This window comes from Bombus bifarius, unplaced genomic scaffold, assembly GCF_011952205.1.
Source record: "Bombus bifarius isolate JDL3187 unplaced genomic scaffold, Bbif_JDL3187 scf7180000008039, whole genome shotgun sequence".
Classification (NCBI taxonomy): Eukaryota; Metazoa; Arthropoda; class Insecta; order Hymenoptera; family Apidae; genus Bombus; species Bombus bifarius.
The window spans coordinates 139,353-167,144 of record NW_022884409.1 but is presented as its reverse complement, the minus strand read 5'-3'; the positions used below and the strand labels follow the sequence as shown (position 1 = coordinate 167,144).

The 27,792-nt window shown below is 48.5% G+C and overlaps 1 protein-coding gene across 3 annotated transcripts in view; it reads right to left on the bottom strand.

The window, feature by feature from the left end:
- LOC117207582 overlaps positions 1 to 27,792 on the bottom strand; it is a 229,818-nt gene that overhangs the window by 177,489 nt on the left and 24,537 nt on the right. Inside the window, exon 2 of one of the 3 annotated variants that reach the window (XM_033447931.1) lies at positions 9,729 to 10,050. The exons of the other annotated variants lie outside the window; for them this stretch is intronic. The gene's annotated coding sequence lies outside the window, so the exon portion shown is untranslated. The remainder of the gene's footprint in view (positions 1 to 9,728; positions 10,051 to 27,792) is intronic. 3 annotated transcript variants of the gene reach the window in all.

Genomic DNA, 27,792 nt, shown 5'->3' with positions numbered 1-27,792 from the left:
GCACTGTCGCGATTCACGACGGAGTGCCCTAGATATGGAAACGGACCAGGAAGGGAAAGAAATCGTGGAGGACTCTCGAAAATGGTATTGAAGCCGGATGGAACACGAAGAAACAGCCGTGGTAGCTGTGTGTACTGGCAGGATTTTTGCGAGCTCAAGTATGGCGCAACTTTCCTAGGAATATAGAAACGTTCGAGAGCGAAGTAGCTAGGAAACGAGGTCTTTTCGAGCGAAGCTAGTAACAACCAGCGAAATCCAGCGCCAGACCTCGGTAACATCTCGCTTAACTTTACAGTCGTTGAAAAGGAAAACGCCTAAAGCAGTGGCAACGCTATGGTTTCCACTCTACGGTTTCTAGTTTCAATTTTCGCACGGGATTCAAAGATTTTATTTAATACACATCGTGCAACCGCCGTTATCGTACGATTTTCCATTTAGTCTTTTACACTACTCTGTGCATAGACATGTAACATACCGACCGACCTTACATATTTCGTATGCTGCAACTACGGATTCGAAAGATCCATTTACACATATCTTAACACGATTGCTCATATTTTGAGTTTATTCGTTTGCCTACATTGTAGAATTGGTTTGACAACAGTTGAGAATTGCCATTCTAAGCTTTGTTTGTTTACATTTCAAAGTTGTTTATTGATATTTTCGTGTTTATTCGTTTACATGTTCTACTTACAATTGGTTACAACATTGACCGTTTGTTTATACTGCGCCTAGTTGGCGTACAAAAATCGATTACTGCGTTACACGAAGCGTATTCGGGAAAAAAAGTAGCGAACAGGAAGTCAACAGGAAAATTTATACTCTAGCAACGAACTTTATAATCTATAGTCGAAACGTAACCTCGTTTCGTTCGAATTTGATCGAAATTAATGTTAGGAAAAGAGGGACGTGGTAAATCGCGGGAAATTGCCAGTGATACAGGCAAAAATAGGACGGAAGTCTGTGTACCTTTGGTGGGATGGTATGCGTTACGTTTACGTACTCGTACGTTAAGAGAGAAATAGGGATGGAAATTCGCAAACGTCTAGCGTTGCGCTTAGGCCGGCGGCTGTATATGTACGTGTGTACATTTGCCATCCAATCTCGTTGCGCAACCCTTTGCTTGCTTATGAAATATCACAAACTCCTGGGGTTGTTAATCAAACAATAATAAGCTTCTACCCGCATGCCGCGAAGCGATACAGCGCTAACGGTGCCAATCTCCTCCGGTGGCATTGTCGTGATGCGTCTTCAACGACGATTCAATTACGCTCCTAGTATCATCTTATTTGCTACGATGTTTTTCCTTTTCTGTCGGGGAATTGCGAGGAAGTCGGCTGCCGTGATACGCTAACTTCCTCGTTTAAGATGCAACGAGCCGATAATTTTCGTTCGTTCAACCTGTGTGGCGATTCAGCGACAACGGCGACACGAGTTACTCGAGAATTTAATGCAATAGGAAAATTACATCGGCAAGGTCTGGATGCAGCCGAAATGCACGCATATGGTATCGAGGCCTTACCAAGCAGAACTCTGGCAAGACTAATTCAACAGGCAAATTGTTTGAGACCAATTGAGGTCAGAGTGCCTCTCTTCTGGCCGATCTCCCAACGCCTTTCGCGGAGGCGAGACTCTAATGAAAGTAACTGAAATACTGCTACTGAATGTCGTGCTTCGGCTCTCATTCTCTTAAGCAAGTGCCTTTACCTTCTGTCTCGTTGAGAAATTGCACGCGGCCTTCCTAATTACCGAGAAAGGTTCTAATTTCCTTGGGTGCGTTTCATCTTGATCCAGATGCTCCTAAGAAATAATTTCTTCTCCATTAAGCGGCAAGCTAATATAGCGCGTCAGGAATCACTTGATTTATATCTAAACGTATTTTCAAACGATGCTTCGACTCCGTAAATTTCGGTTCGACAAGCCGGGGAACTTGAAAAATTCCATTGAGATGGGAATCGTGATCGCGTAAAGTCGATCCCTTTCGAACGGAGGAAATCTCTGACAATAAAGTGCTTGGTTACATTACAGTCCCCCCCTCGGGTTCCAGCGCTTTTCCACGTTTCATCGAAATATCGACGTGGAATTTTCGACACCGAGCAATTATCGACAGCGGTCGCGTGTCCGCCGAATCTTTCCCTCCAGGATCGGTCCATTACTTTCGAATGGGCCGCCGATATGTGCGAACCGATGCCTGGTCCCTTTTCGAGCGTATTGCCGGCGACGAAGCGGCCTATAATTCAATCTTGTCAAATCCATTAACGCCACCAGCCGCGGTCAGCTCCCATCGCCACGAGAGACATCCTGACTCAGCATGGCGTGGTGCGTTCTTCCATGATAGCTAAACGTGCGTGTCGTCGGCTTTTTTCCCCAGCTATCCGGTCATTTGCAAATATATTCGAACGAACCGTAGGGTTGTCGCGCAAGAAGCCCATTTAGCAGAAAGGAGAAGGATTTACGGTGGAAATTGTTCTATCGCGAAATAAAATTGGATTTTACATTGTGGGAGAAAAGCAAGCGCGATTTTAATTGAGCTCGCCGAGGAATGTGCCCGGCGTGGGTGTGTCGTTCACCTTCTATCTAGCTGGATAATAGAGCACAGTCGTAAAATCTGTTCCGCATTTCCTCGCTCTCTTTATGGCATACATGCCGTGCGTCGTTCTTTATCTCGACTCGGTCGCGTTTAATTCGTGGAAAAAGCAACATTTTCAGGTGCGGCACCAGTGAGCCCGTATAATTGTCTCTCGAGCTGTTCACTCGTCATTCGGACAATTACGTGCTGCTCGTTTTGCGGTAGTAACTTTGCGTTAAGATTAATTGTGTAAAGAAGCTCAGGGCGAGTTCTAATTGATACAATCAACCAGCGCGGCGTATACCAGCGAATGTCGCTCGTTCGTACGGTTTCGCGGCCGTTGTTATTCATTTTTATCGCGTCAGACCGCTTGTTAATTCAGCCGCGATGATGTTTAATCTCTCGGAACTTGACGTCAGTTTAACGAACACCTGTCACAATTAGGTGGAGTTTATTTTAATCGCGTCAGAGAGCTTTTCTGTTAGCGGCGTCGTTCTCTATTAGCGTGATTCGCGCCAGGTGCACTTGTTATTCGTTAATAGAATGGTCGGCCGCATGTTTGTCCCGCGTTCGAGATGGCTAAGAATTAATTAAGAGGAACGTTTACGTTATTTATCGAGCAATAGCGGCGCTAAGCTGATATCGATTATCGTTATCGAGACGACCGGTCGTGGTTCCGCGATTTAATACAGCGAATCTGCCGAGGTATTTATCAAAGTAGACAAGTAGAGCGATGCAAACGACGGTGCACTATCGTTCACAATTAGAGCGATACGCGTTCGCTAAGCGCACGACGACTGAAGGAACGTTGCATTCATGGCGCACCACCCATTAACACGGAGCAGAGATCCACTCCGGGACGCGGTGCACGATATAAGTAGATCCATCATCATTGAGAGTAACGCAGCAGGTACTTCGCTCTCCTTACCCATTACCGAGATTTCTTCCCACGATGCGCTCCGCGATTCATCTGCTTTGCTTTATACAAACGTTGTGAAATCTCTGAAAAACCTCTATCGCCACGCGCCGCTTGTTCCCTTTGTTCGTCAGCTCCGACGATCGTGCCTCTGATTCGTCAACTGAATCGCCACGTTACGATATTCTGCTCGTTTCTATTCGCTTTGCACCGTCAACTCCGTATTTCTACTTCGTTACCATCATTTGCTTGTATTTTAAATTCGACGAGGATAGGCATGCGCGATACAACATTTTCGAATATACACAGATCCATTGCGATATAATGACGACGATTTAATAAATTCGAATTTGCAGGAATTGTATCGTGTAGCGAAAATATGATCGAACGATATAACGGCGTGGAGAGGTCGACTTAGCACGATCACTTTACGCAGGGTGCTAGAGTAAACGCATGCAAATGCAGGCCCAACCGTTGCACAGGTATACCTTTAATTCAACATCGCGCCACCGTCGCACACGCCTCGCCACGGTACGTTAACAATGGGGTAAACAGAGAAAATTACCGCTTGCCACGAGCATCGGGTCTTTCCACCCCTCGCCCCCCCCCCCCACAGCAGAGGTCATTTGGTTGGCGTGACAACCCTTCTACGCCCTTTCCCCCCGCCGTTCCTTTTCGACATTCACCTCCAACCCCTGTGTGACGAGCCACCCCCAGCAGGCGCACAATGCGCTTAATGAAACTCGATATAGCTCGACCGATAACCCTACCCACCCTACCCATTGGATCCCGGCTGAAAGCTCGTCCACAGCCACCCCTTTGACGGACGTTTCGTTCGGGTGGGGGTGTCTACGAAAAAGGCAAATTAAATCCGCAAGTAAAATCGCGTGGTCCCCGAATAGAAGGGCCGAGAGGGAATCCTGGCGGAAGACAGCGAAGGGTTTGGGCGACAATGGCCTTGTTAAGGCACCCACTAATTGCAGCCAGCTCCTTAATGGATCCTTGCGAAAATTGCATCGACCTAAGCCGGTTACCGAGAACACGCTCGATCCTTTCTTCTTATTCTTCCTTGGCCGCGCCCTCACCGCCCCTGTTGGTTTTGTCCCCGTCGTAGACTGATTCATTCTTTTGGCTTGCGGCTTGCGAGGGTATCAGGAACTGTTCGATCGAGCACGCGAAATAAACCATTCTCTGTGTATCGGTAAACGAGGAAAATTATTTCTCGATAATTTATACCGGAGATTCTTCTTTTCTATTCTTCTTATCTTGATACTAATAGTCGTCGATTATACAGCAAACTCGCGACACTCCGTCTCTTAATAAACGTTCGAGCAGACGATCTTCTAAATTTTGTAATGTAGTCCTCTTCGTCTCACTTCGCTCGTATTCGCAACGCACGGTCCTTGCGAGTCTCAGGTATTTTTTTCTGTTTTCCGTGGTGGCCGGGTTTAATCGGCTGAATCCCCGTCGACCCCGTGCTCGCCGCGCGTTAAACCTCTGCCAACGGCTCAGGCTATTTTAGCAGATCAAAGACAGCGGCGGAGAGATTGATACGCGGTCCGCGGGACACGCCTCGCAAGATCCTCGTCGGCTACGTTCGGCCGGCCGATAAATAAAGTTAGGGCTGGCGCATTCCCCGCGGAATTGTTTTGTCGTCGACGTCTCCCCGGGTGCTCGTTAACGCGGCCAACATTTTCGGCATTCTGTCTCACCTTCAGATGCTCCTCGGTGCAGCTGTTGCGACGAGCATTCAAATTTTTCGGTCCGCCTCGAGCGACACTCGTCGCCTCTCTCTCGGCCCGCTCAACCAGAGACGCCCTTTACGCCGCGCTACTTCAACTTGTTCCGCCGTTTACCACCTAACCGGATAACAATTGCGTTTCCGACTACATTGCCGCCGAATCAAAGACCTTCTTAACAACTCGATTCAACGCGGAACGCTGCGTAAACACTTGGTTAACCGAATAAACTTATTCTTTGAACATCTCGTTGAAAAGGATCGTCGGAGGTAAGTTTGTTTTCCGCGCAATTCTCAGGCAACTCATCGTATCGCGGTAACGAGCATTTACGTTCCAAAACGTGTGTCATACACCGCTTTATGTGGAATATTTGTCTAAGCGTTCTTGGCGTGCCAAACGCACGTGATTCCATTCCGAGCCGTCGTTTGAAAGGATTTGAGGTAGCGCGAGAATGGCGGGACTCGTAAACTACACGTTATAAATCATATGGCATAAATTACGCCGTGGTTTCGCGGATTCTACGGAAGATTGAGCGGTGCTAGGTAAATTTTATAGTTTTCCGATGATATCCAGTCGGCGACCAGACCGATAACATCGGAGACGCGTGGCGTTGCGGTTCAGTGGCGCACACTCGACGCGTTCCGTCGACTTGAAAATATATGTCCCGCAGAGATCACAGACCGCCATTCGTTCTCTCTAGCGGCGCTAAAATTAAGCGACATTCCCAAGCCCGGCCCACTCGCCGGAGCAGAAAACGACAGAGAATTCGCGAAGGAAATGAGCCACCTCAAAAGAAACGGCTATGGATGCTATGCATTCTTGAATCGACGGCCATCGATCACCAGACTGTTTTTTATCGTTCTTTTTGCCCCGCTTCTCGTCCTTTTCGAAAGAAATCTCGCTTTGTTTAGGTGGCACGTGGAAACGATCTCGATTTCCAGACAATGGATTCTCGTCTTTTAAATAATCTAACCTACAATTCGGTTCGTTCCATTTGAAAAGAACAAAAATTTTGAAAGAGGTATCAAGAAGAGAATACAACAAGGAATGCACGTACAAGGGTCTAAAAAATCTAGTTGCGCTTCCTCTTCCCGGGCAATTCCGTCTGCGTAAAAAGGAAGAGCAATTGTAGATTAACCTGGTATTTGTAACGGTGAGATTGGAAAAGTTTCTTTCGTGACTTTATGAAAGAAGCGGCCAAAGGAGAAAGAGAACGAAACAGGGAACGCGATACGATCTCTTTTTATTCTTACTTTAATAAAGCTATACTACGTCCGACATCGCGAAGCTGTGAAAATACTTGCAACGTTTTGTGTATCGACTGCTCCCAGAGGTATCGAGCCGGCCATCGATACCATCGGGAAAATATAAAGGATACTCCCTTTTTCTTAAACTTTTATCAAGCCAAATGTAATAGCCAGTCTTTGCAACTTTGCGATATTTCGCATGAAGTTGCGAAAGAGCCAGCGTACCGGAGAAGCTGTGCTTGATCGATCGTTTTCGTTATTTCGTCGCCGGGGCCACGTGAACCTGCAGCTCTCATCGACCGTTCTTTACCACGAGGCCTCATTTTCTTGTATAATACGCGATACGATCTTCTTCATGAAGTACACGTGCCAGGAAAATCTTTGTTCCATCCTGAACGGATCTGTAGGCCCGTACTTTTATAACGACGTCACGTGGCCACGTTTCGACCCGAAACTGGTTCTCGCGGTGTCATTCTTTCTCCCGTATCCGGCAGAAAATTATCGATAAATCCTAAGCCATTTACTTTAGGAAGACAAATTTTCCTAGGAACGTAAATTTCCAATTTCCAAGAGTTTCGCTTTCTCCAAGCATTTTCTGGATTTTTTGTTCGATCGAGTATAACCGCGATCGTAAGAAGCATATGCTGTCTAACTTCGCAGGCTTCAGCTTATGCACATTAATAGACTTCAGCCGTATATCGATAAATAAAGACAATAATATACTCGGAAGTGTGAAATTCCGAATTTCGAGCGTAGCAAGGAGGAGACGCAGTACAAAGTCGGTAACACGAAAGCGTGTTACGATGTACGTAAACAGTACATTCCACTAGAAATGTACTTCATTCGTCTTCCGTCCTTTTTCCTTTTCTTTCTCTGCTGTTTGGTTTAACCGGCCCGATTCTTCTCGCCACCCACGCTTTTCTCGCTCTACCGAGCACACAAATACACGGCCCATTATCGACACGCCGTGATCGACTATCGGTTCTTTGTCGCGTGGCATGTGCTACCGATCGTGCATCGAGCTGTGCTCACGTTTACCTTGTCCGTGTCATATTATTGGGGGATTGGGAGCAGGAGGCGAGCTGGGGCAAATTCTGCAAAGGAAATTCGACGGTAAATTTCAAAGGAAGCCGTTTCAATTAGTCTGCCGGAGAATTTGGGTCGCAATTTAGTCGTTGCCGATGATCACGGGGAAACACGGAAGCGATGGTAATAAGTAATTTGTCATTCACAGCCACGAATTGGTGTAGAAATGGGAATTCCGCCATTGTTATAATTATCTTCGAATCTGACAAACCAGGACGCGTGCGAACGAGCGAGCGTATGTAAAGCATTGAACAGATTCCCTTTAAAGATGGAAAATTTGCGCTGTTCCGTTAGCGACGCCCGTTTGATATTTTCGCCCGGAACCTGGCTACAATAACCGCGTTACCTGTTTTCATTCGTTAGAACGCATCACGACGCGATTTTCCAACAGTCTAAACGTTCGTTTGATGCAGCCGACGATCGTTCGATCCGGTTCCAACATTACAAATCGGAATTCTGTTTGCGATCGGTATGTAAACCACGCGGCGGCGTAACCGTTCGAATTATAACTAACGATTTGTTTGACCGTGTGTACGAAAAACATTGTGTCCGATGGAATCGGGTAAATGGATTTGCTGTTTCGGCCTGCGAGCGTTTCAATAATCGAGTTTTAAATACCGCATAATATCGGCTCCGCGTATCGCTCCGTTGTAATCCCCGTCGCCGTTTATTTTTATTCCGTTTCATTCTATTTCGCGATCCCGGAATATTACGTATCCACGTTCTAGTTTCGTCGCGGTCTTTTTCTCTGAAAAATTTTCTTCCTTTTCGCTCTCCTTTATTTCTCTTCGCTTTTATTTTCTTGCATTTTCCAACGCTCTGTGCCGTTTACATCGGTGAAAAAGTTGAACAAACTTTACCGAGAGACGAGAATCGTAAAAACCCGAAACTGGCGTGATGCGGGCACGACAGGTGGAGAGAAAACAAATCGAAACATCGCAATTTCAATTTTCTCTTGGTTAATCAACGGTTTTTCTCTCGGACGTACGTTACAGCCGAAAAAAGAAAAAAAGGAAACGACAAAAGTTTCGCTTTTCCGGTCTGGATTTCCTGTTTGTATACCGACGAACAATCAGGAAGGAAAAGATTTCCGGCAAGGGATAGATTTACGCACTTTTCCCACCATTACTCTCTCGAGGTTTGCGACAGCCAATAATTGGACGTGTCCTTTGATCCTCCACTCTCGACCCTAATTCACACGCCGCAAGATTTTTGGGAGAACGCGGTTGGATCGTTGGCACGCAGTCTATCGACGAGCAGTCCAATCTCGTTTCTCTCTACCAGCATCGTAGCAATCTTTTCCATCGCAAGATTAACGATCTAAGTCGATGACCTCAGCACACCAACCACTTGGACGCGTTATTCCACCAAGCGGAGAAAAACCGATGATTTCTATGATATTTGTTCGCAGGACGACGACAAAAAGCCATCGAGTGCGCGATAGAGAAAAGACAAGAAGGGAGATTACAGAGAAGAAAAAGCCGATTGCGGCATTCCAATTAATTTGTTTAAGTTAGCCGACGCCCTTTCCAAGTCGTGAATCACTGTTCGAAAGCAGATTAGAGATCTACCCGATCGAACGGAGATTAAGTCTCCCCGACGTGACTTCCTTTTCTTCCTCGTTCTCGTCTTAACACTTTCACCTTTGGAAGAAAAGCAACGCCGTCATGGAGGGGTTTACCTAACGCCGCGCGGATAGAACGAAACGAGAAATTTTCCAGTAATCTTCGACGGCCAGAGATTGAGTCGAGACGGACTGAATGGCCGTCGGAGATCGGAGTCGTTGAAGATTCTCGGATTTGGACTTTCCTCTCTCGAGAGAAAAGTCGAGTTCTCGTTCTCGACCGAGCGGAAGAAGAGAAAGAAGTGACGGATAAAGAGGAGGAGGAGATGAAGGAAGCGGTGGCAGTGGTGGTGGTGGTGGTGGTGTTGGTAGTATCAGAGTAAGAAGTCGCATAGAAAGGGTACGCGAGAAGGATGAGAACACGAAGGAAGAAGAGTCAAAGGGGATAAAGACGAGAGACGAAGGTGGACGAAGACGAAGGCGTGCCATTGTCACGTGGATTTCCAATTAAAGAGGTTCGATGGGACGAGCAGGGAGAGGGTTGGGCGATGGATCAGAAATCCATTGCGTCTTCTCGCGAAAGTCTAACAGGTTTCCCTCGACTTACCTTCTGCAGTAATGGAAATATCCGTCGATTCGTCGCGTCGTTCAGTTTCCTTCGATTCGGTCAGCAGACGGGGGTGGAGCATGCGGCGATGCTAGCGGCAGCGGTGGCGCGTTTAGTTTTATAATTGAATCCAGTTGTTACCGTTGATGGGCAACCGATTGCTTTCGTTTGGTAAACACTAACTTTTAATTATTTCCTCCCCCGGCCAGAGACCGAAGCAGGGGGTGGGTGGGGGTGAGAGGCGTCGGTGGAGCCACGTGCTGCCGGGAGATTGATTCGGCTAAACAGCCCGTAACAGTAGAATAAACGGTGCCCGGCCAAACTAGAACGATACAAAGAGAAAAAGAGTGACCGTGTGCGGGGGTGTGTGCACGCGAACGCGCGTTCGCCTGTACGTGGAAAGATAAAAAAGAAGAACGGGAAAAGCAAGCGAGACAAAGAACGCAAAAACAATGCGCATAGTCAGCCTAACTGCGCAAACATTGTCGGCCAGTGATTGCTTCGATTCACCAGCGTTTTTTGCATTCGAAATTGACCGATCGAGCGTGCTAAAAAGAGGAAAAGAAAAAAGAATTGTGTACAAAGGGTAAATTAATGCAACCGAGGTAACCAAGTTGCACCCTGCGAAATACAACATTGGCCTCTGCGGTACGTAATATGGTGTGTCGCTCCGATACTATTTTCTCTCTCCGTTTCAACGTCCCCTCTGACGTCATTCACCGATGTTAAGGCTCTCTTTTTTCCGTGAACGCAAAATATAAAGCCTCGATTCTGGCCGAAAATGCCCTCGAAGAAACGTTTCGTTCGGACGGGTTTCCGGCAGTTAAGCCGTTGCTCCGGAAATATCTTCGGTTGCGCGGGAATTCCAAACTCGCGCAGCGGATGGACCCGACGCGGAAGCTTGACGGATTAAAGCACGACCGACGCAGCAATCGCAGTTTCGTTGGAATTTTAAATAATCGCGGGGACGATGAGCTGATGCGCGTACACGTCATCCCGGAGCAATCGCGCGCGTATCACGGCCGGACGCGTGTGAACCCTGACAAATTCCGGCGCATACTTCTGTCGCGTAGCTGACTAATTAAACAGTCAAATTAGCGACAATTACTATAATTTTCGGACGGGATAGTGCGCAGTTTCCGCGTTTATGGCACCACTAACGGCGACATCGGTATATTTCGTCGTTCCACTGCCTGTTTTACGAAGCGTCTCGTAATTCGCGCCGCTCTGCGGACGCTGAAGTCCGATTGAAATTTAAATTATAGTTCGCGGCCGGTGTCGCGCGAGTAGTAAAAACGGCGATAAAGTCCGGTGCGCACTTTCCGCAATGCAGCGTGCGATTAAAAGACCGCATTACTCGTGATTCCCCTAATTTCCAGAACAATAAAGCTGCCGTTTATTGGCACGCGTGCACAGACGCGGCGCTCGCGTGTGTCCCGGTAGCGCACGAGCCAACCAGGTCACCGTTATTTTTAATTCTTTCCTCGTTAACGGCACGGTCCGGTTCACGGCCATTTTTGTTCGTAACGCGCGAATCGTCACCGAAATCCTGACCGCAATTACGTCGCGGATGGCCGACTGTCATTCGAATGGGAACAAAAGTTCAGAGCTTTCCTCTGTCCGTAGAAATTCGGCCGTGTAAAACTTCGTTAAACGCGCGTTGAATCAACGTGGATCAAACCGCACCCTCGGATCGTCGTTAGACAAATTGAAACGGCAGGTGTTGCGCGAGACGTTGAGACACGATGAAACGACGAGGTGTAAGTAATAGGACAGTAACTTCTTGCACGTTAGAGCTCTGATCTCTATCGGCTATGACATGTGCGCAAAGTGCTGATAGATTATTTCTCCGGAAGCTCGGCTGCCGGCTGCCGACGAATTGGAACGAAACGCAGGATGGTACGGTTCTCTCTGATTGTCCGCTGCGACAGGCACCCCGATAAATCGAACGTTTGCGAGCGAAAAAAAGAGCCACGCAGCACACGCACATGACCGTCCTTTCGAGCGTATGACGATTAACGAGCCAAGCGTTTAGCATAGATAATCACTCCCGGGAACGAGAAGTGTAGGCTGAATGGCATTCAAGCTCTCCGCATCCGCGATCCCCGATGCAATTATCAATCGAGAGTCCGCTATGCATTAACATAATCAGATCAGCCAGCCGTTCGAAACCCTGCCCGGTTGCTGGCTCCCCTTCTCCCTTTGGCCAGCGTCATCAGCATCGACACTAAAACCAACATGGCTCCTATCCACGAGGCGCGACGTACAACAATGCAATTATTCCTAAGTGCAACGCCGAAAGATTGCCTAAAACCGCGTGTAGGTTATCGGACAATTATCTTGATTAACGGATTCGATCGATGATAACGTTTCGCCCCTTATCGACTATTTCGACTTGCCTGCCCGAACCCGATGCTTTCCGTAAGATTAAAACGCCGGAGAAAAAACGCTTAGCCGATAAACTATCGTTTGGTTTTGGGGGAGAACGATGGAGATACGTTCTCGATTAACGCACGGCCACCTATATTTGTCTTCGACGGACAACTTGCTGAGTTTAATTAAAACGTTTGTACCATCTGATCGCTTACATCTACGAGATTACGAGTATGATCGATGGCTACGTGGCACCCTTGGCCATGTCGCGTTAGTTTACCGATGCCGGCAAATAATAGACCGACTCGCTTTGATCCATACCACACGATGTTTACCCAGCATGTAGTGGCGGTTAAAAGTGTGTTTGGCTTACGACGCGATCTCGTTAACAGAGATCCACTCGTAACCGGATAAATTTAGAAAGCAATATGTTCGGTTGCTCGACGATCGACAGACTCGGCGGGTAATTTGTCCCCGGTAGAAAGTTACGTCGCGGCGGATCGAGAACACCCAGGCCGAAACCGAACGGTTGGTCGCGCCTTCTGCCGTTCGGCAAATAAATTTAAAATAGAACGTTATAAGAAGTTAAGGCCTGTGGAACGCGCGGCAGGATAATGAGGTGACTAATTAAGCTTCGTTAAGCGAAGAAATTCTTCAAGTGGCACGACCGATACTTTAATGGTTTCCACTTCCCGTAACTAATTAGTATCACGTAAAATGTTTCTGTGCTCGAGGAAAGAGTTTGACGGCCTTCGGTCTCGTTTCGAGTTGCAAGATTAATTGAGTATTCCTGTTTGAGAACGAACCGTTTCCTCACGCAATCGGGCATCGTTGGCTCGTGAAATCTTGCGTACGGTTTCCTAACCGATGAACAGCGAACGCTACTTTTATCGAATTACCCGGCAAAACGTTACTCGCGCAGAAACTCGCCAATTGTTCCGTCGAGAGAGTCGTCGATGAAGCAATTTCGGCAAATTTTTTTAAGTGGCAAGTAGCTCGAGCTTCTGTTTCTAGGTCAAACTCGTTGCCTTTGACGTTGCAAGGGAAATGTACGCAGGCTGGATACCGAGCACGGGACACTCCACAAATGTCAGAAGCACGTTCTTATTTGTTGCCATGCAATATTTTCATGGTTGCTTCTCTGCGCGAACCGAAAGCATTCGCCAGAGAATTGGGAATCTTCTCGACGGCGAATTCTTCAGCGTCGCGTGTAGTGGCATACGTTTCACGACCGAGAACTGCTCTTCGTTGCTCGAATCACGCGATACGCGAGCTTTGTCGCTCGCCGGATCACGGCGCAGCGTATAGGGCAGGGAAAGAGATCGGCGGGAGCAAGCGACGGCCCTGTTGCACGCATCTCGACTACGTTCTCTCGTCTTTCGGTAAGTTGGAACGGGTTTCAACTTCGGTTTCTTCGCGACGACGACGTAATTCTTCGTTTCCACCGAACGCAGCGCATTTCGAAACGCTCAGCTTCCACTCGATGAAAATTCGTTTCAATGTTCGAGATATAAGTGGCGGATGGTAACGAGGAAAACGGGAATCCTAAAATCCGACGAAAACGCAACGACGCTACGAGCTGCCCCGAGGGAATGCATTGTGGCGAAAGGGTAAGTTGTAGCCTGACTTCCGACTAGGTTGGCTTTGCAATTCGCGAAATACCGGCTGGCTGCACTTCCGTGTCCAATATTCCACGGCAACGAGACACGTCATCCGCCGGAAACGCTCTCGCATTTCGTAGACCGAGAGTTTGGGACTAAGTGTTGACGTGTCGCGCGTCCGATGATATAGCGGCTCCGTGTGTTTGCCATTGCGAGGACCTGCGAGGCTGCGCGACCCGAGCGAATATCCTTGTCCATCCGGATTAATTTGGTTTTATGGGGCGAACTTGGTGTCCGCGCATGTTTCAAGAATTTCGTGAAAGACGTTAACGAAGAACTAGCTTGTCAGCTCCGGCCGCTTTATCGGACAGTTCACGCTCTGGCGGGAATATTAAATTTGCGTTTCTCGTTTCTCAGACCATGCAACATGTAAAGGTGAAATCGTGTCGAGCTTCAAAGCCCAGAGCTACGGAACACTCGTAGATGTCTGCCTGTCAGGAGAACGTGTTCGTTATTGAACGCCGTATAGGTGATAGAAAGCGGGGAGAGCGTTAGCCAGTTACCGTTACAGTAATTCAGAGAACTAACGCGGCATTTGATGCGCCGATAGAACGCTACAACAGCTGTATCCAGCTACTCAAGGCAGTCCGGCCGTACCAAAGGTCGACCTTCCTTGTGGCAACCCATAAACGACCTTCCGATAGCTCATCTCATGAATCGTGGAATACAGATACTAACACTGACAGCGTCGGTGATGAAACCATATCCGTGTTTAGTGTACACAGTTTGCCACTAAATGCTAATGCCTCGTGAACTCTGAATTACGAGGGCTAACTTCTCTCTATGAACGGCCTGGTTCTGTCGTAGGACTTGCTCGATACACGCGGAACCGGCTACTCCTGCAACTCCAAATATACAGTCCTTGCACGGCTTACGGTTCATTAAATTCACCATCTCCGCTTAACGCCAGGATCAACTTCCAATGATGAGTCATTGACAGGATGTCGAGTCGAATTCGCGTTTCGAATGTGATTAACGAAAATGTCGCTACAGTTGGAGTATTACCACGTGTTTAAACCGGTAAAACACACCACGTAACACGGATACGAGAAAATGGTTGTTGAACGAACGAAACAAGGCAGAAGATTTATGGACGTGTAATGAGCGAATTCTTGAGGGCCGCTTATTATAATATCCGCACTGGGTATTACGCGCTAATGCGGTATTACGATAACGTCTTGCTTAATGGTCACGTGCCCGTGTCACGCACTATTCGTGTACTTATGTACATTAAGCTTGTTACAGTAGATTCAGTTGTATAAACGAGTTTCTATGCATGACACGGTAAAAGATTTTCGGTAAGTTTATTTTAAGCATGTTAAAGAGAATTTCAGATTTCTACAAACCAGTAGCAAGAAACACAGTTCGGTTATTATTTCACCACTACGCATAATTATTTTGATAAACCCTCGATTTAGGTGCACTGCGTTAACGCGTTCTGCGCTTTGGCTAATCTCCGTTATGGTTGCTTGCACGTGACTCGTGTACTCTCTTCCGTTCACGATTCGATGCGTTGCTGCGTTATCATAACGCGACCATTCGCAGTCAGCTTGGCGAGGGAGAACGCGCGTCGAAGATGAATTGAAAAAGGAGAAAAGAACATACAGCAAAAGAAGCGGAATTATTTTAAGGCGCGACAGAGCGTCGTATCAAACAATTTGCTAAGCTGATCATAATCTGGCTTTTCACATGTTTCTTCTAACTTTCCAAATAGTTTCGTCTGCTTGCTTCTGCCAGAGAGAACACGATCACAGCTTTAAAGAGACTCGATCTGTTGAAATTTAACGATTCAAACACGGAACAACTCGTCCACTGGGAGATTCCGTGGAAGGGCGAAAATTTATCTGACGAGCGGAAATTTATGTCATTCGTGAAAATCAATAAATAGAAATTAAAGTGCGTTCGCCACGGAAAGAGGGAGACGCGAGAATCGGCCGCGTCGACTTCCTGGAAGCAACCCTTCGCGTCTAGACACGGGCCAAGTCGTAAAAAGCTGCGGCCTTTCGCCGCCGAGATTTTAATATTTGATCGTGCGCCGTGGCGAAACTCCGGCTACCGCGAGCCACACGAAAGGTACGAACAGAAAGGGTTGCAAGGGTTAGCGTTAAGAATTACGAGGTCCATCGCTTAATTATTCATCCGGCCGACTATAAACCAACCTTAGCATTGGGTAAACCGACGCTGTTTACCTGGGAACGGCGGCATTTACGCGCGAATCGATTTTACATTCTACCGAACTTGACGAAACTTTTCGTTCAACTGCGGTTAATTACTTCGCCAATCCTGGTGTTTACCGGGGAATTCTGGAATTTGCAGAAAATACAACGGGATTGCGGCGAAAGCTTTCTGGACAAAATGATTTCGAGGCTGTGCGCGAAAGCTTGGCCGCTCTGTCCCCTTTAAGAATTTCCGGCGGTGTGACTTTCCCGCCGCTGGAACCGCCACGTTGCGACTTTTTCCCAGTGCTTGACTCGATTACGCGATTACAAAGTGGAACTAACCGGGTGCAATGGAACATTGACCGGGTTGGATACGAGGTCAGGTCTCTCCTCGCGCGCAACCTTCGTCAGCCGGCTAATGCGGATCCGAATTTGATTTTCCGTGTAGCTGGACCGATAATGGGCGGATACGTAGCCGTTAAACCAGAAGTGTTCGCATTCTATATACCAGCGGCTGACAGCCCAACCTTCCATACCTAACGTAATTAAAATGTGCATTACCGAGGCCGCTGCATTATGCAAGAGTCGAACACGCTCGTTGCAAGCCTCTTTCAACACCGGCTGCGTCTATGCTTATTACGAAAGACACCTGATCAGTTTCACCAACGTTTCCATGCTCTAACAGGATACGTTTTCCTTTCCTTTTACCAAAATCGAGCAATTTGTTTCTGCAATATCGAAGAGATTTCAGAGAACAGGCCGGATTTTATATCCAAAGACGGTCCGTTTTCACGAACCTTAACAGGGGGAGTAGTTGAAAAGGGGAACGCGTTTACGCCTCGAATCTTTCGAATCGCGATATCTTATCTGTAGACACGCACACTTTCGCCTCCGTTCGATAGCTTTGGAGCGTTCGAGAGTGACGGGCTTTGAACCGATGTAACGTTGAAAGACGTGGTTAATGTTTCGTAAAAGGAGCATTAATTAAGAGCCTTGATGTAATCGCTTTCAACAAGGACAAACAGGGGCAAGACCACGACGAACGCGGTACATACACACGCGATACCGACGCGCAAACCGGCGTATCTTTATTATTCGCAACTTGGTTGATAAGCACGGGTTCGGTTAGCAGATCGTGGGTAACGGAGGCTGCAGAGACGCGGGCCCATCCATTCGAAACTCGTAACTCGGCTTATCGCTCGTAACCGCGACGCGTTGTAAATGCGTCGCGACACTTGGCGAAAACATGCGACGTACGTCGCGGCGTTATCTGCGCGCGATATCGTTCACGGTGGAGATTTAATTGCGAGCTGCGTAGACGCGCCGCGTCGCCTCAAGTTTCTCTGCCGGCTGAAACGTTGTTGCTAGAGAAACAAGAAGAAAATATAACAATCGCGTTACGTACAAATGCTCGTTGAAGTTTCCCGTTCGATCGAGGGGACACTCGAAACAACGAGGATAGAGAAAGAGTAAAAGAGATTTCTTTGGGAAAGATCGCGTAGAGTAAGCGCGAGCGTAATTGCTTCGGCAGCGAAGCACAGTGCCGTGAATTTTATCGAATATACCATGCTCGAAGCGGTTTCTGTTCGAATAACAAGAGTTTGTTCCAATAGAGACGGCGGCTGTACGCTCGCCCGCTCCTCGTTTTTCCTCGTTCACTTGGCTCGCTTCGTTTTCCCCTTCTCTACTTTTGACTTTTTAAGTCAACTTTGCACGAACTTGCATGCCCCGTGGACGTCTCTTGCCCTCGTTCTCTTCCACTCTTTCTATTCGTGGTGCTCGTCAACACAGAAGAGAGTCGACGCTGGAATTTCCTTCCCGAGTATCCCGTGTCCCGGGGACACGTTCCTCCCGGCGCAGCGCGATGAAACGGGGGCGAGATGTTTTCATTTGTAGGTAGCACGGTCGCCCCTTCAGCTCTTTGCTTCTTCTCGCGTTTCCCTCGCACGAGCCATCACCATTTACGCGTTTCCGCGAGCACGAAGATTCTCAGTTGATCGTAACGTGTAGGCTTACTTGATAAAGCAACGAGTGGATCAAGTTGTAATAGTCAGATGTATCAAAATAAGTGTAAGTACAAATACAGAGATATTGTGTGCCGGTTTTAATCGTTGCTCGCTCAATGTCTCGATAGCAATCGAAGAAACGATAATAATTTCATAGGGATGTTACCACAGAAAGTTAACCTTCTTGTGTAACTCTAGCTGAAGATTACAAGAAACAGCAATAACAATCTATTCAAAGTTCTTTTGCTTCTAGACCTTATAACTCAAAACACAGTTAGTGTTCCAATGCACAATATTACGTATCTCTCAGTTTTGAATTTCCCGCTTCAACTTGAAACTTTTTCTACGGTCACGGTCCGCTGCAATTTGTCCATCGTGTAGCAATAGTTTGTACGTACTCGCAGCTGCACTCGCAGCTGAAGATTACAAGGAACAGCAATGACAACATATTCAAAGTTCTTTTGCTTCTAGACCTTATAACTCGAAACACAGTTAGTGTTCCAAGGCACAATATTATGGATCTCTCAGTTTTGAATTTTCCGCTTCAACTTGAAACTTTTTCTACGGTCACGGGCCGCTGCAATTTGTCCATCGTGTAGCAATTGTTTGTACATACTCGCAGAGCGTCGCGCGGTTTTGTCACGTCCCACGATTCTACGTCAGTTAACCAACCACGTTCCAGATTCGCAATTTCGAAGCTGCTCTTTGCGCGACTCTTCCTGCTTAACCGCGATACGGAAGCGCGAGAGAGTACGAGCATTGTCCGCGTTGTATTTCACGGCTCCATTTAGAAATTCAGACAGGGCAAAATTAGAAATACGGTGCGGTTTTTCGGTGCTCAGTAGTAATAGTAGTAGTGGTAGTAGTAGTTTGCTCAGGATTTTTCGTCTGGTTTGGTACGTGACGTTTCGCCTTCTTCTTCGACTCGGCGAATTTTCTTTTGCCTGCAGCGAACGTGGCACAGGCACTCGACTGCGGAATGCATAAAATTTCCCCCCTATTCGACAAGGACTTAAAGTTGAAACGGACTGGAAATTTATGGCGCGTTTTACCCTCTTTCATTTCTAATGGCAAACACAGCGTACAATAGCCACACGCGTGCGTGCACAAGAAAGATCGTGTACGTGGCAGGTCATTCGAGAAAACTTTCTTGAAACTCACTTCCACGTCGTTCTCGCGCGATCTAACGGGACTTTAAGTACCTTCACCGCGGTGAGGAAAAAGTTTCGCGGCGGATTTTTCGCGCAAGTAACGTCACCTGTTCGAAGAATAGAAGAACTTCTCTTTCTCCATTCAACACCCAAAGACCGATAGAACGTTCCTTCGGATTCTCCATGAAATTCCGTCTATTCTCAGCCGTTGACTGCTTGCTTCGAACTCGAGTTTTGAAAATCTTCGCGGAGATGTCCGGTAGAATTCAGAAAAAAGAAAAAAGAAAACGATATCTCCGGCTGTCTGGTAATCTTCGATTATCCTCTCCGTGCTTATCTTTTTTTTCACGCGAAAAATCAGCGACCGTTATATCGATTTCTTCAGCTCTCTGGGTGGAATCGTTTGTACCGCTAGAAACAAAGCGGTTGGCCGCTCTCGGCGGAAGGAGAGAGTATACAAGAAAGAGTGGAAATTTAAAGAAGAGTTTACGCTCCCGATACGCTTTGCCGGCGTTCGCCACCCTCTCGGATTTTCGCTTTGCAACCGGAGGCGTGCTGGCGTCTTTGTTGAGAAGTCGTTGAAGGAAGGAAAAGAGGAAACAGGGGAAAACAGACGAGAAGGAAAAGCCGCTTTCCTCGCTACTGGGAAACAATTACGTCGGTCGAACGAGACTCAGCTACACACCGGTCCTTCTTTCTTTCTTCGCGGATGTGGTAGAAGCTTTCAATTAGTGGGTTGCGGGTGAAATCCTCGCCGAGGGTCGAAAGATGATTGCGTGGCAGGGAAAGGATCGAAGGACGACCGGTGTACCCTTCCACGGAGAGTCGCTAGAGATCATCGTCGCACGGTTCGCCATGTAGGACAACCGCTAACCCTTCGTTGCTTCGACATTATCTCTGTGTACCCAGAGATCCCCGACAATACGGCCGGTTCCAAACTCTGTCGCGGTATAATCTAAGCCCTCGGTCGTCGGCCGACCCTCCCTTGGCCAACTTCTGCCCTGCTAAACTCGCACGTATTCACCACGCAACCCTCCCTCTCTCTCTCTCTTTTTCTCCACCTCTCTCTGTCGTCGAAATGAATATTTACACGCACACGTTTGATCGTCCCCGCTTGGCTTTCCCGGCTTTGCATATCCGCGGCGGGACCATAAGCGTGTAACGGCTCATAGGCAGACAGCCCACGGTCCAGGAAGTTCGGTCGACTTGCCTCTTTGTATGCGTTCACGCTCGTGTACCCCTTTCGAGGGCAGAGTCTGTGATTACGCACCGAGTCGTCCTTCGACTCTTATGCCGGGGTCCTGCTTGGTTTCATCTCCTTGAAACTCACCGACCGGCAGAAAATTTAGGATCGCCTTTCCGAGTGGTTCCGCATCCGGCCACCCGTGGGAGGAAATGAACGCGAAGGGGTTGCTATAGGAGAAAGCGGAGCGTAGCAAAGGCGTGGGCTCGCGTGACGAAGACAGAGCGATCGGGGATAGTTGTGATCTTGGTAAAAAGTCGGGGAGAGTGAAGAGACCGAAGAGGCAGAAGCTGGGAAATCGTCGTTACGATTTTTCTCCGCGATTATCGAGAACGAAAAATCGCTACGCTTTCCTTGGACCATCGTGCAGAGGAACGTCGGTGCTTGTTTCCGCGAAATCCGGTTCGATAAGATGGAAGATGTTACACGGATGAGCGTCTAAAGGCAGGCAAATAAAATCTCCGGCTACAATATCGAAATGCATCGATTGGCTGGCCCGCGGGGAGATCTAATAAACCATGCGACTGGATCACAGCCAATCCAAAGTTTGCGCGTCTGTCTGCACCAGAGAATGCAACTTCGATTTCTCCTGCAAAGGATGTACGTCGATGAATCGTCTTTCGTTTTCTACAAGAATTCACCCTTTTTCATCCCGTTCTTCTTTTCCTTTCTTTAACGGAGAAGCACGCCAGAAATGTTCGATATGGCTGGGATTAACCGTAAAAAAGAGAAGCTTATATTCGCGGCAGAGAAACGAAACGACCGTGCCATCCAATCGAATGACGAAAGTTCGATAAATTTCCCTGGCATCGAAGCGAGCGAATTTCGAGGGTGACAGTCGCCAGTCGAGCGATCGTTTCGAAACCGTTTCCGACCAGAAATTTCCACAAGCGGAATCGAAGCGTTCAGCGACGAAACGCCGGTTGAAAAATGATCGGGATCCACGCGAGCAGACAGCGGCAGATAGCGGCTCCGATCGAATTAATAGCGAGATAACTTTGACCGAGACGTTCACGCAACCCTTATGGCAACAGCTGCACGAGGAGGCGTTATCTCGCGACTCTGATTCCCTCGAGTGGCAAGTCGAGTGGGACGCGAACGAAAGGGAAGAGACCGCGCGTAATACCCTTCCGGATTTAAGTCGCACGATTCGCCGTCCCCAACAAGCACGCGCCTCTGCAAACAGCCTTCTGCCTGTATTGTTCGCTATTGAAAACGTGGAAATCCCAGATAAGGATCCTCGCTCGCGAACAGCTATGAATTATCAATCCTTCATGGCTTCGTTTCCCTTCCACGCTTTCCGTGACTCGATATTTTATCGGATAATCCAACTAAATACGTATTACGATATAAGGGACAGAAAAAGTTGGATGTGCAAGAGTACGAGTATGACTCGAACGAACGCGAGTCGACATAGCGCAGAGCGCTAGAACAGAAAGAGAAGTAGCTGGTCGTCGTCGACAACGCGTTCTAGGTGGTAAGCAACGTAAATAGTGGCGATACGAAGATCTCCCGTAGGTAAAGATATTGTTTCCAAGTCGATAAGTCGGTCCCCGGGGGGTGGAAAGAAGTGACGTTACGTCGAACAGGCGAAGAGCAGAAAGCCGTATATGGAAGGTTGGCAGAAACCGCGATGCCACCTAAGGGACGACGCTAGCTGAAGGAAATGGCGTCGGAGAGACTAACGCGAGGTTAGCCTCGGCTGGCCTGACGATGTATACGAACATGAGCCAACGTATGTTGCCATGGGGGGATGTTTTGTAGTGTAAGTATCTAGACGGTGTATGGAACGCTGCAACTCGAGGATACGAGCATACGGGAAACAGTGCGGGCGATATCGAAAAGGCTACGAGTTGAAGAGAGACTCGAAGGAAACGGCGACGGGGGAATGGAAGAGCAACGGATTAAAAGCAACGGAGGGCGTTTTCGTCGAAGAAAGTTTTTACTCGGCGACGTTCGCGTTTTGTCGCGTAAACAAGTACGGTCAAGGTAAAACGGAGAGACCGCTTTTAGTGGAAAGAGGGTTGCAACGCGAGTTTCACCCTCCTGGCCGGCGTCGTAGATCGAGCTAGACGACGGTAAAGAAAATCAGGGAGGAAGAGATGCTGGCCTCTCTAAGCGAAGGGTGAGAAGGAAGGAAGCTCGAGCCTAGCGGGGAGAGTCGCGAGACAATTTATGGCCACTGGAAACAATGTGCCGCCGGCCGACAAAGGGTGCCACTATCCTCCTTCCCCCCAAGAACGACGGCGAAGTTAGCTCGCCCGGTAACCCTGGCCAACTACCACCACCCTCTCTCGCCCTTCGTTGCTGCCATTGCCGCTACATCCACTGGACTCCCATTCGATTCTCGCTACTGATTTTCCGTTTCCTCGCGGACCGTTTCATCGGGCGAAAGTGGATCGAGGTTAAACGATGGAAACGGTCGGAGCCTTTCAATGGACGAACACTTTGATGTGAAATTCTCGGTGATCCTCGAACAGTAAAGGTACATCTTTTCGGTTGATTCGACGACGGAATGGATGTATCGTCGTAACCGACCGACGAAAACCGGACTTGGGCCGATGCATTCGTGATACATTCGTTGTAAAGGTATCGACGCCGATGGAATCAACGGAAAAGGGAGAATGAATCGGCAGGAGAATGTTTGACCCAAATCAAAAATCCTTCGGAGAGATCGCGGCATCGAATCGAGCCATTCGAACCTACACGAAGCATCTCTCTACCGCGAGCAACCGATTCCCCAATTCCCTTTAGAATTTCCGTTAACGCGTCTTCCTACATCCCTCGAACCTCTAAGTCTCGTTGCATAATTGTGTGTGGCGGTGCACGCGGTACGCCACCCTCCACCTGTTTAATAATAACGCCGTACTATTTAAATGTGAAATAAATTCGGTCGCGTCCTCGATGCTGGCTCGATGCCCCTTACCACGAGCTAAATCTCTGATCGCGGATTCAGGTGTTTCATAGGTAGGGCAAAAGCTGTGTCGGGGACGATAAGGTAGCTGGCACTCGCCAAGTATATAGGTAGAAAACGGAGGAAGAGACTGAGGCCACGTAACTCGGTGTATCTACCTCCATTCGTTTCAAGCCCTCTATTCGGGGAATTGGATCGTACTTGAAGATATCTGGAGACTGAACGTGGCGAGTTTTAAGGGTATCAAAGGGCAGGATATTGAAATCTCCCGCTCGCCAACTCGAAACTACCCAGGAACGAGGAATTTCGCGTACGGAACTGGAAGGCGTAAAGTATCGTTACGACATTGTGTCTTATGGATAATACGCCCGCATCCGTCGACTCTTCTGGTTCCAACGTTACTCGCTGCTCTAATCCACTTTCGAACGGTCGAATCGCATTTATCCTCCGCTCTAATTCCTCCGCGTGAATCGAAGGAAATACGCGTCGTTGCGTTGCATGAAAATATGCCTCGTCGTCCTATGGCCGAGTGTCGATCGAGTAAATTGTATTGTACGAAAGTACCACATGCTGTGTTCGGAAAACGAAGGAAGTCCGCGACGACTCGTTCGTTAGCTTGCACAAGAAGTACCGCGATAATACAATTTTTTGGGATTTGCCAATCTTTTCTGCGATTCATCGACGAAGAAGCAAGAAAGCGGGGGGAAGTTATTTAAGAGAGAAGGAAGCTGGAATCGGCGAACCGATATCGCCTTAATGAGCGGAATATTTATAAAATAATTACTCGGTTGCTAAGCGCTGAGAGCCATTCTCCGCGAACTGGGACCAACTTAAACGGGGAAATCGCGCCACTTCCTTCTTCCAGATTCTCTCTTTAATACTCGGGACAATGAGCATCGCGGTACACCGGCAAAAGAATAATCCGAAAGGAATACGTACCCTTATAATTGCTGCCGTGGAAAGCGGTGATCTTAATCTGAATTTAATCCACTCGACGTCGATTATCTAGGTCGTCGGGAAATACTGCCATGGATTATCAATGTTTAACGAGTCGCGTGATTGATAACGAGACACGTACACCATGGACATTTCTGTATTCCAATTAAAAGCGTTCTTAATATTTGTTTTTTCTCGAATTACGATATTACGAGTAGCTTGTTGATGTATCTTCTGACGAGTAATCGATCTTAACCTCCGTTGATCCTCAGCTTCTGGTTTCAACAAAATCTAAACTTCGCGCGCAATTCTTGTAGCTATAAGCAACCTGCGTCGTATTCATTTGTCACGTGCACGCGTGATGCTTGTTACACGATGTTCGGTATAGTTAAATTTTGATCGTTCGACGACATCTCCGTAGTCTATATTCGTAGCTTGGCGAAGATCGTAGGCGAGCGACGAAACGACGCGGAGTTCGGTGTCACACGCAGGGCATAATTCAGAACGAGTTAGCGTTCCGTGTCCGCGGTGCCGCGATGGTGTCGTTTAACTGGATACGCGTTGAGCCGGAAACGAAAGATTTGCGAGCTGCCACGGAGCAACGCTCTCGTTTTCTATCGTAGGCGTCGCCAGGCCGACAACGAGCGGCAAATAAAGCCGAGCGACCGACCGACCGAGAGGGCCTCGCTGTTGAAATTGATTATTATTACTGGTGATAATCCGCGACGAGGACGGCGGACAAAATAACGCGGGTTGCCCGCGGCGGGGACAAGGGCGGCTTCAAATTTAGCCGTGGCGAAGTGGAATTCAGCGCGGCGCGATTGGCCGCGTGCGCAATTTAAATGGAAAGTTACAGTTTTAATTCGAACTCGGTGGAAACTCTGGTTTATCGGGCCGTAACCGGGACAACGCGACGAAAACGAACGTCCGCGGGGAAGAGCTAATCGCGAAAGAATAATACAAATCCTGAGAAACGGACATGCGCTTTCCAGCGTTAACATTTTGCGATAGACTCGTCTGCCGCTAAAAATACTCGAATGCTGTTAATTACGTCGTGGAAGAATCTAGGTAACGCGGTCGTAGAAACGGTTTGCTGGGCTATTCGTCTACCTGACGCAAGCACGCGCTCGCTTCGGCTCCGTGACAAACGTTTACGAGCCGAAGCTCGCGTTTGTCTGGCGGCGCAGCGAGACGCGAGCGACCGCAATGATAACGAACGTCTGACGGTGCAAAGAGGAAAACGCGGCTAGACCGGAGCAGAATTCTGAGAAGATAATTTTCGGCGAAGTAACAATAGCGGCTAGAGAATTTCGTGGCTCGTTGGCAACGAGAGCTACACCCTCGAGGCGCGCGTCAGGGTGTCTCGTGTGTGGCCGCCGAAAACATAACTCCGCCATTACGCGGCCGCATTAGGACAGACGCATAAACAAAGAAGGGGTTGAACAGAGAACCAGCGAGAGTCTGGAGGTAGTGGATCACGGTCGGTGAGTGCGTCGTTGGTGGCGGGACCCAAAGCTGTCGCGAGACAGTCCCGAGTCATTAGAGAAGCCAACAGAAACTCGCGTACAATGCGTTCCTACAATGAGCTCCTACAATGCGACGTACGCACCGCGACGACACTCATTCGAGACACGATTGTCGAGCTGAGAGTTCGGTCGCGGGGACCGTTTCTCGCGTCTTCCTTTCCAACAGGCCGAGCTGAAATTAGAGCGGTGCCGTGAGTTTCAGAACAACCACTTCCGAGCTGTTCATCGGGCTTCGTGTTCCCTTTTAACGTTTACTCCCTGCGGTGGTTTCGTTTGGATCTTCTACTCTCGTTCCACGTATAAGCACAGCTTTGTCGGGAAATTAGGAAATGCGCGATCTACCGCGTCGCGGATATCTCGGGATGATAACAATTTCTGCAGGGTCGGAGTAAACGTATGGCGTTGTTCTTTTTATCAAGTGTCTCGCCTCGTCGTTCACCGTATCCTTCCCACAGGACGCAAAGTACGTTTCCTGGGACGTAAGATTGCCCGTAACGAAGGGAAAGTAGGTATAAGTGGTTTTCGTTGGCGTTCAGATCAAATCAAAGTCGAGTGGCATTATGAGCGTGACATTTCCGACGCAACTCCATTTGATCGGCGGGAAGCAACGAGACGAGTCCTTAGGAGGGTGAGCCCCGTGGCGTGGACGCGCCACTTAAGAGGCAAATAGGGTGAGCTCGAATAATGCGCGGCACAAGTCGACGTAAGGATCGCGCTACAGATATTCGACGATGTTTACGCGTGTCGAGAAGATCGATCCGCGCGTCGTCATTTCGATAAGTGCTTCAAACACTTCGTCATTTCTCTGCGCTGCTTATCCATCGCGAAACGAAACAAAGCGAGGATTTTGCCCAGACGGCGACGAGATCGCCGGGTTAAATTCCGCCCAAGAGTCTCGTCAAATCGAACAGATGGCGGCCGTGTAAATAGAAAAGCAGAAGAACGTAGCGACTAAGCTGGAAAGTATCGCGCGACGCGTTATGGGTCTCGTCGTCCTCAGTGCCCCATCGTGGATGGTATTTTTCAACGACGTATGGATGGGAATGACCTAAGGGGAGAGAAGACAAGTCGACAGTGGTAGACGACTCCCCGAGGAAACACAACACCTAAATTAACCGTCGAATACAGCCCTGTTGGGCTTGGAGGTGCGCGCAACGCCTCGAGATACACCCTCGTTTGCAAATTGAAGGAGCGGTCGCTTTATCCGCTCTCCCCGCAAGGCAACCAAATGGAACGAATAAAGGAACGCGAGTAGGTGACGCGGGGCTGGAAAAAGGCGCGAGAGCGAGTACCACGAGACAGGGCCACGCATAGGCTTTCCATCGGCCGGGAATTGCTCGTGGAAGCTGGATGAAGTGCTCTTCTCCGTTCGAAGAAACGACAATTCAATTTGGAGGGGCGCGACTAAACAGGAGAGGACGAATTGCAACGAAGGGGGATACTAAACAGCCCATTGTCGGGGAAGTGGCGGCTCGGGTGGTTCTTAAATCGACCGCCTTACCCCATTTTATCACGTGCGCCACGTGTGCGTCCGAGGTTGTGTCGCGAAACGAGTGCGAGAAAAAAAGAGTCGCAGAGGCTGGGCTGGAAAGACTGGCGATCGAAGGGAGAAGGACGGTGGACAGAGAAAAAGGGAGAAGCTCTTGGTAGTAGGTTTGTCGATGCGAGACGCTTTGTTGGAAATCGTCGTTTCGCGCTGTTAACCGCATCGAACGGACGCAAAAGAGAGAGGGGCGCGGGAGAGACGAGAGAAAATAATATCCGCGCTCATGGAGCCAGATAGATGCGCGAGAAGAGGCAAAGGACAACGACGACATGGCCGAAGAAAAAAGGGGACGAAGGGCAGGAAGAAGACGGACGGACGAACAAAAAGCGCGAATGTCCGTTGGCCGTCGTTCGCGTTCGGCCATTGAGTTTGCCTAACGGACTCTGTGCAAACACTGCCTGCGAAAGTCTTTGTTCTGAACCGGAGATTTATGCCCGTTTCACGTCGTTGTCCGGATTTATACTCGCGCCCGCTCCCACCGCGTGCCTGCGCCCATTTTCCCCAGCTCTCATCGCGATAGCAGCGCGAACAACGTGCAAATAAAGTAGT